The sequence below is a fragment of the Rutidosis leptorrhynchoides genome, chromosome 4 (assembly GCF_046630445.1).
Source record: "Rutidosis leptorrhynchoides isolate AG116_Rl617_1_P2 chromosome 4, CSIRO_AGI_Rlap_v1, whole genome shotgun sequence".
Classification (NCBI taxonomy): Eukaryota; Viridiplantae; Streptophyta; class Magnoliopsida; order Asterales; family Asteraceae; genus Rutidosis; species Rutidosis leptorrhynchoides.
In genome coordinates, this window is record NC_092336.1 from 168,728,175 (window position 1) to 168,738,389 (window position 10,215).

The 10,215-nt window shown below is 32.0% G+C and overlaps 1 non-coding gene across 1 annotated transcript; it reads left to right on the top strand.

The window, feature by feature from the left end:
• The first annotated feature begins 9,487 nt into the window (after positions 1-9,487).
• LOC139846141 (small nucleolar RNA R71) lies at positions 9,488-9,594 on the top strand. Its single transcript, XR_011758881.1, has one exon. It is a non-coding gene; the product is annotated as a small nucleolar RNA R71 (small nucleolar RNA).
• The last annotated feature ends 621 nt before the right edge of the window (positions 9,595-10,215 follow it).

Here is a 10,215-nt window from a genome sequence, read left to right on the forward strand (position 1 = left end):
CTCGTTCCGACTGACAATCATCCCTGGGTAATCGAAGAAGTCAACGAGCTTCGCGCTCGAGTAATCAATTTGGAGAACATGGTGCGAAACTTACCAGCTTCAGCAACATCACCGACATCAATAGAACCATCAGTAACAACACCAGTACTATCAACAATCCAGGCCTCGACATCTCATTCTGTACCTCGAATATAATTATTGTTCTACGAATCGATCTACATCATTTATCTTCGTTCGACATGGTGATTATGTAATCTCTAATATGTTAGAGATTATATATTCTTGTTCTAACGATAAATCAAATGAGTTTAATATCATATTGACTCATTAAATCCATGATTACATCTGAAGAAAATATATATTTATATATGTTTTCAAAAAGATTGTAATTAAAAATTCTTTTGTACAAACTGTTAATGGTGAAAATATTTTAACGGGTAGGTAATACCCGAGGAATATTTAAATTTCACATTAATAAGTTACACTGTATATTCTTCGAATCTGATTCAACAGTTATTCACTATCCTATTTACAACCACCGAGATACGTATCCGTTCACCAAAGAATAACTATTTTCATTCAAATTCAATTTCATATTTGGATTTTAACCTATCAGAATCCAACAAGTGGCATAATGAAGAAATAATGGACACAATAAAAATTGATTAGAAACAGACCAATTAACAATATTCAATTTTATTAAGAAACCACGCTAACAAAATCCTAGCTAACTGTTCCTAGCTAACTGTTAATTCCGTATTACATTTTATTTATCGCAATTTGATTATCGCAATTTATTTTTTCGCAATTTATATTCTCGCAATTTTAATTATCATCATTTAATTTCTGTTATTTACTTTATGCATTTTATTAATTGTCATTTAATTTCTGTATTTATTTTACGCACTTAAAATATTGGGACACGTATACAATGTTTTGACATATCATATCGACCCATCTATATATATATATATATATATATATATATATATATATATATATATATATATATATATATATATATATATATATAGTTTGAGTTGTGATCGAGTCTGAGACGTATACGGGTCACGATACATATTAATTAATTTGAATATTATATATTAAACTATATATGAATTGTTGAATTGCTAACTGTGGACTATCAACTAAGGACTCCCAACAATTGGACAATTAAAATGAATTAAAATATTTTTTATAACATATGAAACTAAATAATTCTTCAAGATTGTCACTTGATTTCGTTTTAAACATCATTTGTATCTTCACGATTACATTCTGCTTTCAAACCTTTCATGATTCTTGAAAACACCTCAATCGAGAGGATAAACCAACCGCACTTCATCTACAGAAGAAAAAAATTGATGCATATAGATATGCACTTACAACCACTCAAAACCTGAGTAAACGTTTAAAACGTAGCTATGCTAATTTCTTAGTGTTATTATTACCCAAAATAACTTTGCATCTGCTGTTCGAGATAGCCATTTTTGTCACAGCTCCAGCAAGACAACTTCGACTTTTCGTACGAAACAACCTTATTATAACGTTGATATATACGCATGCTCTTTTATTGTTACCGGGGAACCTTTTATATTCCACCATATTACCGTCAGCGTTTAATCATCTAAAAATACAATACTCTTGAAATCACCTCGGATCGATAACCAATGATTCAGATATGGTAACAGTAAATGTAGAAGAATCGGCAATCAGTACATTGAAAACTCACAGCATATCTACATCAACAGTTATATGTATAACATTTATCTCTTAGAATAATGACCTTCCATTCTGAAATTTTGAAAAACACCCAGCCTACGAATTAATTTGACTTCGAAAAAGCTGAATGAAGCAGCAAAAACTGTAGAAACCGTAAACAACCTTAATTGTCGGAAGTTTGATGATTGAGAATAGTACGTTGGAAAAAAAAAAAATTTGAAACTGGAAAACAAATTGAGATAACCATGAAGGAGACCAAGGACAAATACAAGGACCATACCCTATATTCAAAGAATCCAGATAATTCTGGATCCGTTGAAATCTTTAGAGAACATCTTGCTCCAAAGTCATGTTAAAATCTTACGGAAAAATCTTTCTCCATCAACCATCGAACTTAGAAATTCCAAAATATCATCATCAATATCTTCGATATTTCTGAGGATATTTTCATAAATATTCTCGTCCGAAATTATATACCTCTTCGTGTTTCCTGTATCATTATGATGGAAACATTCAATAGAAAATTTAGTACCGAAAAGCAGATTATGCGAAACTATGAAGAAGGTCGTGGACAAATCACAAAGAATAAGTTTGACTTCAAAGAATCCAAATGATTCAATGCCTGCTAAAATCTTTAGTGAATATCTTGCTTCTGACTCCAAACTATTGCAGACAAATTTTCTTCATCATCCTTCGATATTAGAAATTCTAAGATATCATAGTATCTTTCATTATAAATATCCTCCATATTTCTGAAGATATTTTCATAACTATTCTTATCTGAAATCATTAATCTCTTCATAATATCAGTGTTACAGCATATAGAAACTGTTAGTTTCTATATTCTGTAAACTTTCAAGCTTAAAATATGAATGTTATTGAAGTAATGTTGGAAACTGATGCATGAGTTAGTATAATATAATGACACTTGATCAACGTGATTATATTACAGTAAGTCATGCTGAGTTTCTAATGAAACGTGATGATGGTTCACAGTAGATTATACCATCATCATATATCAGGTTACATAACTCTTTCATTCTACATAACCTCCGAACATATCAAGAAGAATATATTCTTGATAGTTCTATTGTCTGTATTTTTGATAAATTTGAAAATCAAATCGTGCTATCACGTTCCACCCTACTTAGAACATTATAATCATTCAAAACTCTATATCTACGAATTCTGGATCATTATTCGCTTGATTTGGAGTCGAGAAGAGAAAACAAGAGCATGGAGCTCCGAAAAATAAAGGAAAATATAAAGCCGATCACAAACACAGGAATTACAAACCGTGTATGTCAATGTTTATCGCAACATAAAGACACGGGAGAATTAAAAACACTATAACCCCAAGGGAGAAGTAGAAGAAAACAGATTCTTCCGGTGGGAGTTGGAAAATGAGAATGATTGTTGCGATAGTCAGAATAAGGACAAGGATCAGAACTGGATTAAGCATTTTCAGAATCTTTTGGATGTATGAAACAAGAAGGAAAGTATAGGAATGGAGAGAATAATGGAACGGAAGAGCTTAATTTATAAGGGAAATATCAGACAGAGTAACCGAGGCAGATCACCGTATTTAATTATAGAGATCTTAATTTCCTTACTCGCCGAAGAATCAAATCTTTTAGATTTCGAAGATTTTCTCTAAATCCCTTGAATTCCGGAATTCAAATAAGGCAACGTCAGAAGTTAAAACGAAACTCCATTTATTCATTTCACTCTTTGGTGATAGCTTCATTCGTACTCTTCGAATAATCGAATTATTTTTATCCATATTACTCAATGATGATAAAACTCAATTTATCAACTCATATTCGTCATGAAAACATTTTTATTGTTAGCCATGACCACCTCACTCAAATTTCGGGACGCAATTTCTTTAACGGGTAGGTACTGTGATGACCCGGGAATTTCCGATCAAATTTAAACTTAATCTTATGTGATTTCGACACGATAAGCAAAGTCTATTAAACTGGGTCTCATAATGTTTGAACTATTTTCATGAATGCATTTGACTTTGACCAGTCCCGACGATTCACGAACAATTGGATGTAATTAATTATGTATTTAATTATATAAATAAATATAAAAGAAAGTATATATAATAAGTTGAAATTATAAAATGTAAACGTTAAAATCTAATATGTAAAATAAAATACAAAGTAATTAAGTATAATTTAAAATGGATCTATATAAATATATATAGGATTATATGCATATGTATTATTATTTAGTTACCATTATCAGTATCATTAGAAATCTTTATATTTATTATAGTTATCATTATTATAATAAATAATACAGATTATTATCCTGAATAATATTATATTTATCATCCTTATAGTTAAAAACAATATTATTTTTATTATCATTATTTTTTTTATTATTATAAGTTATTAATAATAACAAGATAAGATCAAACGTACGGTATACATAAAAACGAATACTGATGTATGAAAGTATATATAGATATGCATATACAGATATACATTTTATATTATATATATATATATATATATATATATATATATATATATATATATATACATAAATATACTAATATATATATATATATATATATAAAAAGCAGTATTTTTATTTTAGTAAATAATAGGAAAATTACATGAATATATATATATATATATATATATATATATATATATATATATATATATATATATATATATGTAAAAGAATCAAAAACCATTGCTTATCGCTATCCAGCTGTTTAGGACTTTGTCTGTGTCTCCATCCATCAGACTTTTAGTTTTAATTATTATTATTATTATTATTATTATTATTATTATTATTATTATTATTATTATTATTATTATTATTATTATTATTATTATTATTATTATTATTATTATTATTATTATTATTATTATTATTATTATTATTTCTTCTCTTTTCCTGCTGTACACCCGTGAAACCTGTCCACCATCATCAACCCTACATATTGACTTGCTCGTGTATTGTTGTATAATCAAACAATTAGACCATATCAAATATATTCCACTTCTGTTAGCTTATAAGAAAAACGAGTTCTTTATATATATATTATTTTTTTTCTTTTTTCTTTCTTCCTTTTCTCATACGCAGAACCCATTTAACCATTTATTTAATTTCGAATCAATTTGAAAATGTGTAAATGCAATCATGTTTAAAACCTTATTCTAAAACTATCTGTAAAGTTTCAGTTTCCAATTCCTAATATCGAACACGAATTTTTGAGTCAAAGTTTGTGAGTAAAAAGTCAAACTTTGTTCTTCAAATCAAATTCGGAATATTCGTGATGTTTCTGTTCCAATTAAGGTTTTATAAAACTTTTACGAAGCAATTGAAACCAAGTTTGTGTTATAACAATAGTCTAAAACACGATCGAAAACAAACATCATTTTTTTTTGTTGAACAGCGACGAGCCAGAAGCAGCAGGCATTTTCAGTTTTTAAATTTTTTTTTTCAAATGATACAAATACTTAATAATGATATTTCCGATTATTTTGAAGAATATAAACCTTTGTATTATGATTAATTTGTTTAAGGATCGAGTTTATTTAAAGAAGAAGAAGATGACTAGGGACAGAGATGATATCGGGTTATATATAATTAGAGGGGGGTTTATTCCAGAAAAACAGACACAGCTTAATGGTTATGGGACGAGGGGTGTAGAAGGGAGGTCTCGGGTTCGAATCTCCTCTGCAGCAATTCTTTTCAGGAAAACTTTCTAAGGGTATACACAATTTCTTTTTATTATTATTGTTATTATTATTAATTATTAATGTTATAATTATGATTATAAATTGTTAATGTTATTAGAATTATAATCATAGTTATTATTATAATTATAATAAGTATAGTTATTTATCATAAGTATTAGTAATATTATAAATAACATTATTATTATCAAGCATTATGAATATCATAATTATGAATATTATCACCATTAGTATTATTATTATTGCTAATAGTATTGTTACTAATATTGTTACTGAAATTATATAAACCGTAACCTTAATAACAATATATTGATATAGGCATAAAAATGAAATTTATTATGTTATGATTATGATCATAATTATATGAGCATCTGGATATAAAAAGTTATAAAAATATTAACACAATGCATAGAAATATATGTATATAAAAGATTAGGAATACCGATAATATTATGAGAACGAATAAACTTATCATTTTTATTATGTTATTATTATTTTCAATAAATATTAGTATTAATATCTTTTTACAAATAATAGAATTATTAATATTAACACAAGTATTATAATTATTATTATCACGAGTATTATTATTATGTAATTACTAAAATCAATATCATAAATATCATTAACAGTAAAATTAATATTTTTACAAGTATTATTATCAATATCATCACTACTAGAACTATTATTAACATAAATATATCATTAAGGTTATTATTATATATTTTTTTTACTAATATTAACTTAGTATAATTTGAACTACTGCTTTGATAAACAAATAAAATACATAAATATATATATTTAACACATATAACATAACACAATATATTATCTTATAAAAAGAATATATGAAATATAAATATAGTATTAATATAAAAATAATATCATTAAGAGGTTTTATATATATAAACTCATTCGATTACGATTACACATTTTAATTTATATACAAATGATATAGGTTTGTGAATCCGGGGCCAACCTTGCACTTGTTCAATGACGTTATATGTATTTTTACTACGAAATACAGTATGGTGAGTTTCATTTGCCTTTTTACCCTTTATATTTTTGGGCTGAGAATACATGCGCTGCTTTTATAACTGTTTTACGAAATAGACACGAGTAAATGAAACTACATTCTATGGTTGGATTATTAAACTGAATATGCCTCTTATTAAGTCTGGTAATCTAAGAATTAGGGAACAGACACCCTAATTGACGCGAACTCTAAAGATAGATCTATCAGGCCCAACAAGCCCCATCCAAAGTACCGGATGCTTTAGTAATTCAAAATTTATATCATGTCCGAAGGAGGATCCCGGAATGATGGGGATATTCTTATATGTATATTGTGAATGTCGGTTACCAGGTGTTCAATCCATATGAATGATATTTTGTCTCTATGCATGGGACGTATGTTTATGAGAAATGGAAATATGAAATCTTGTGGTCTATTAAAATTATGAAATGATTATTTATGCTAAACTAATGAACTCACCAACATTTTGGTTGACACTTTTAAGCATGTTTATTCTCAGGTGTGAAAGAAACCTTCCGTTGTGCATTTTGCTCATTTTAAGGACAATAATAGGAGTCGATCATCGCCCTGGAATCAAAGGTTGATGACTTCATCCGGATGGATTAGGACGGGTCATTACACTCTACCTCGTCATCTTCGGTGTATTGTTCTTCTAAGGATGCGTCTGAAGAACGAGGTTCGTCAGTATTCTGATTCTCCACTTTGATACTTGCAGGATCAATTTCAATATCCTTAACCTCAGCCTTATTGGTCTTTTTCTTGAAACGAATGATTAAACTGTGATCTGCCATCTCAAGCCTCATTATTTCTTCATGACCCTCAATGCTTGGAGCGGGTATTGTCGCAGTTTCTTTTACGTGTTCCATTTCCTCTTCCTCTTCAGAGTCCTCCTCTTCCTCTATTTCTTCGTTGGGATCCTCTTCTTCCATTTCTGGGTCGTCTGCAGACTGTGATTCGACACCCATCTCGACATCGTCGGCTGGTGGTGAAGACTCGTCATCGGAAGTGATCCGTCTGGTGGAAATAGAAAACTTCTCTGCCTATCCAGAAAGATCGGTTGGTCGGTCAATTTTGAAGGTAACGCTCTCCCCATGTGATCATAAGATCAAGGTTTGATTGTACACACCAATGACAGTCCTAGCCATATTCATGAACGGTCTTCCTAACACCACTGATGTGTGTAGGTCTTCCTTAATGTCCATCACTACGAAATCCGTAGGATACAAGAATTTGTCGACTTTCACCAAGACGTTCTCAACTATGCCCTTAGGATATCGAATTATGTGATCAGCAAGTTGGATTGTCATTTTGGTTGGTGACAAATCTCCTAACTCTAATCTCTGCTAGAGAGAGTAAGGGATTAGGTTGATACTTGCTCCTAAATCTGCTAGCGCATGAATGGTTCCAGATTGGTAGATTGAACACGGGAAAATGAATCGGCCTGTATCTCCTAGCTTTGGTGGTAAAGAGTTTCTGAGTAATGCAGAGCATTCTTCACTCAGTGGAATTTTGTTAGAGTCTGGTATCCTCTCCTTTGTAGAGAGAAGCCTTCGGATGTATCTCTTCTGGTTGGGAACTTTGGACATGGTGTCCAGGAATCTTCCATCAAGTTTGAAGGAATCGAGCTTAGATGGTTCTTCTTGTAGCCTTCCAGGATAAGGTACGCAAACTGGAGTTTCAGGAGTCAGCTTCTGAGTATATGTCGATTTGTTCTTGAGCCTAGTTGACCTTCTCCGTGGTTCTTCCTCTGGGATTACGGCATCCATTTGCTTTGCTTCTTCTATGTGGGGATTTTGGATAGTATTACTTGGCAATCTTCCCTGCGGTCGGGTTTCAAGGCGTTGTGATAACTGTCCGAGCTGCGTTTCCAAACTTTTAAGCAGAGCCAATTGATTTCTCATTAGTATCTCCATCTGATCTTGTCTGGTTGCAGTTCTCTGATTTAACTGTTGTTGCCCTTGAATGAACTGAGTTAACTGATCATCAACTCTGAGAGTAGGGTTAGTTGCTTTTGTAATCTGGGTGGTAGGGGAATTTTCCTCAACTAGGGGACCAGTGAGTGGGAGTGGTTGATCGTAGGTCAATTGAGATTGTTGGGCTGGATAAGGTGGATAGCGATAGCGAAAAGGTTGATTGCTTCGCTGAAATTGATTAACCCTAGGTGGTTGATTGAATCCGGGATTTGGTGGACGAGCTGGGTATTGGACGTAGCAGACGGGTACTGTCGGGTCGGGTGAATTCAATAATAGACGCCTGTTGGCATTCCAGAAATTCAAATGATGCTCTCTTATACTCAATGGACGAGGTAGTAGTAAATCCAGCCATTATCAGTTTCGGGAATATCCCCATTCATAGGTCCGAGATCTACATCTATGAATTGAAAGGTACCAAGGGATAGAGACTTTACAAATAAAACCCGGGGATTGGCATTCCATTGCTGTCATTTTATATGTATATGGTTACAATTATCTCCGCTCCCAATGTGCAAGATATGTCGGGGAGGCCTCCGTTGATTGTGTACGAACAAAATACGAGTCCAAAGGCAAGGTAAGAATAAGAGTCCTCTCACTACCAACCAGCAGACATCATCTGGCTGGGTCTTGCCGGTATCAACAACGATAAAAAAACTACCGTCAGGGTTTTCGTACTCAACTTGATATTCTTCAGTAGGTTGCGGGTTGGTACAATTTACACAAGCCTGAGCTTGGTTAACCTACTGCGTCTGCGTCTTCAGTTCTCTGAGTTGTTTAGCAAGAGATTCCATCTTATCCGTGAGGGATTTGATGGCCTCTGTTTGATTGTTAAGTGCAGAGAGTGGGGCAGATGATGAAGTTTTTTCACCACTGTTCCAGTCATGATGATGCATTGTCATGTTCTCGAGCAATTCCCATGCTTCGTCTGCGGTTTGGTTCATTAGATTCCCTTGAGCTGCTGCATCGATTGTCATCCTATGATTTACCGTAAGACCATTGTAGAAGGTACAGATTTGGGCTGACGTTCTAGCTGGTGATTAGGGCATTTCTTCAGCATGGTTTTGAATCGCTCTAATGCATTGTAAAGAGATTCATCATAACTTTGTTTGAAGTTAATGATGTCATTCTTCAGTTTGGTTTGTTTAGAAGGAGGGAAATATTTGATTAGGAATTTAGTAGCCATCTCCGTCCATGACGTGATGGAATCTTTTTCCAGTCCTTCGAACCAAGTTTGAGCATGATGAGTGAGAGAATAGGGGAACAAGTATAGCCGTACTATATCTTGTCTTATCCCTGGCTGTTTGTAGGAGTTCGAAAGAGATATGAATTTATCAAGGTGAGAATTAGGATTGTCATTCGGTAATCTATGAAACTGACAGCTATTTTGAATGAGTTGGATGATGTGATGTTTTAATTCGAACGAGTGTCCTTGAATCTCTGGAAATCTGATTGGTCCTCCTCGACCTTCAATCGAGGGTTTGGTGTTTTCTGCTAAAGTAACGCGTAACGCCATTTGATTTATGATTCGTGCTTCCTTGCGTGCTTTAGAGGTTATTGCGTCTGGATCTGGTACGAATAACAACGGCCCTGGTCTAGATCGAGTTTGGCTCATACACTGGGTATGCCTTTTTGTTTTTAATTTTTTGCAAATAAGCAAAATTATAATAAGCTAAACTAATCTAATCTAATTCTAGGATAATCTAATTCTAAGGTAATCTAATTTAATCTAAGGTAATCTAATCTAATTTAATCTAGG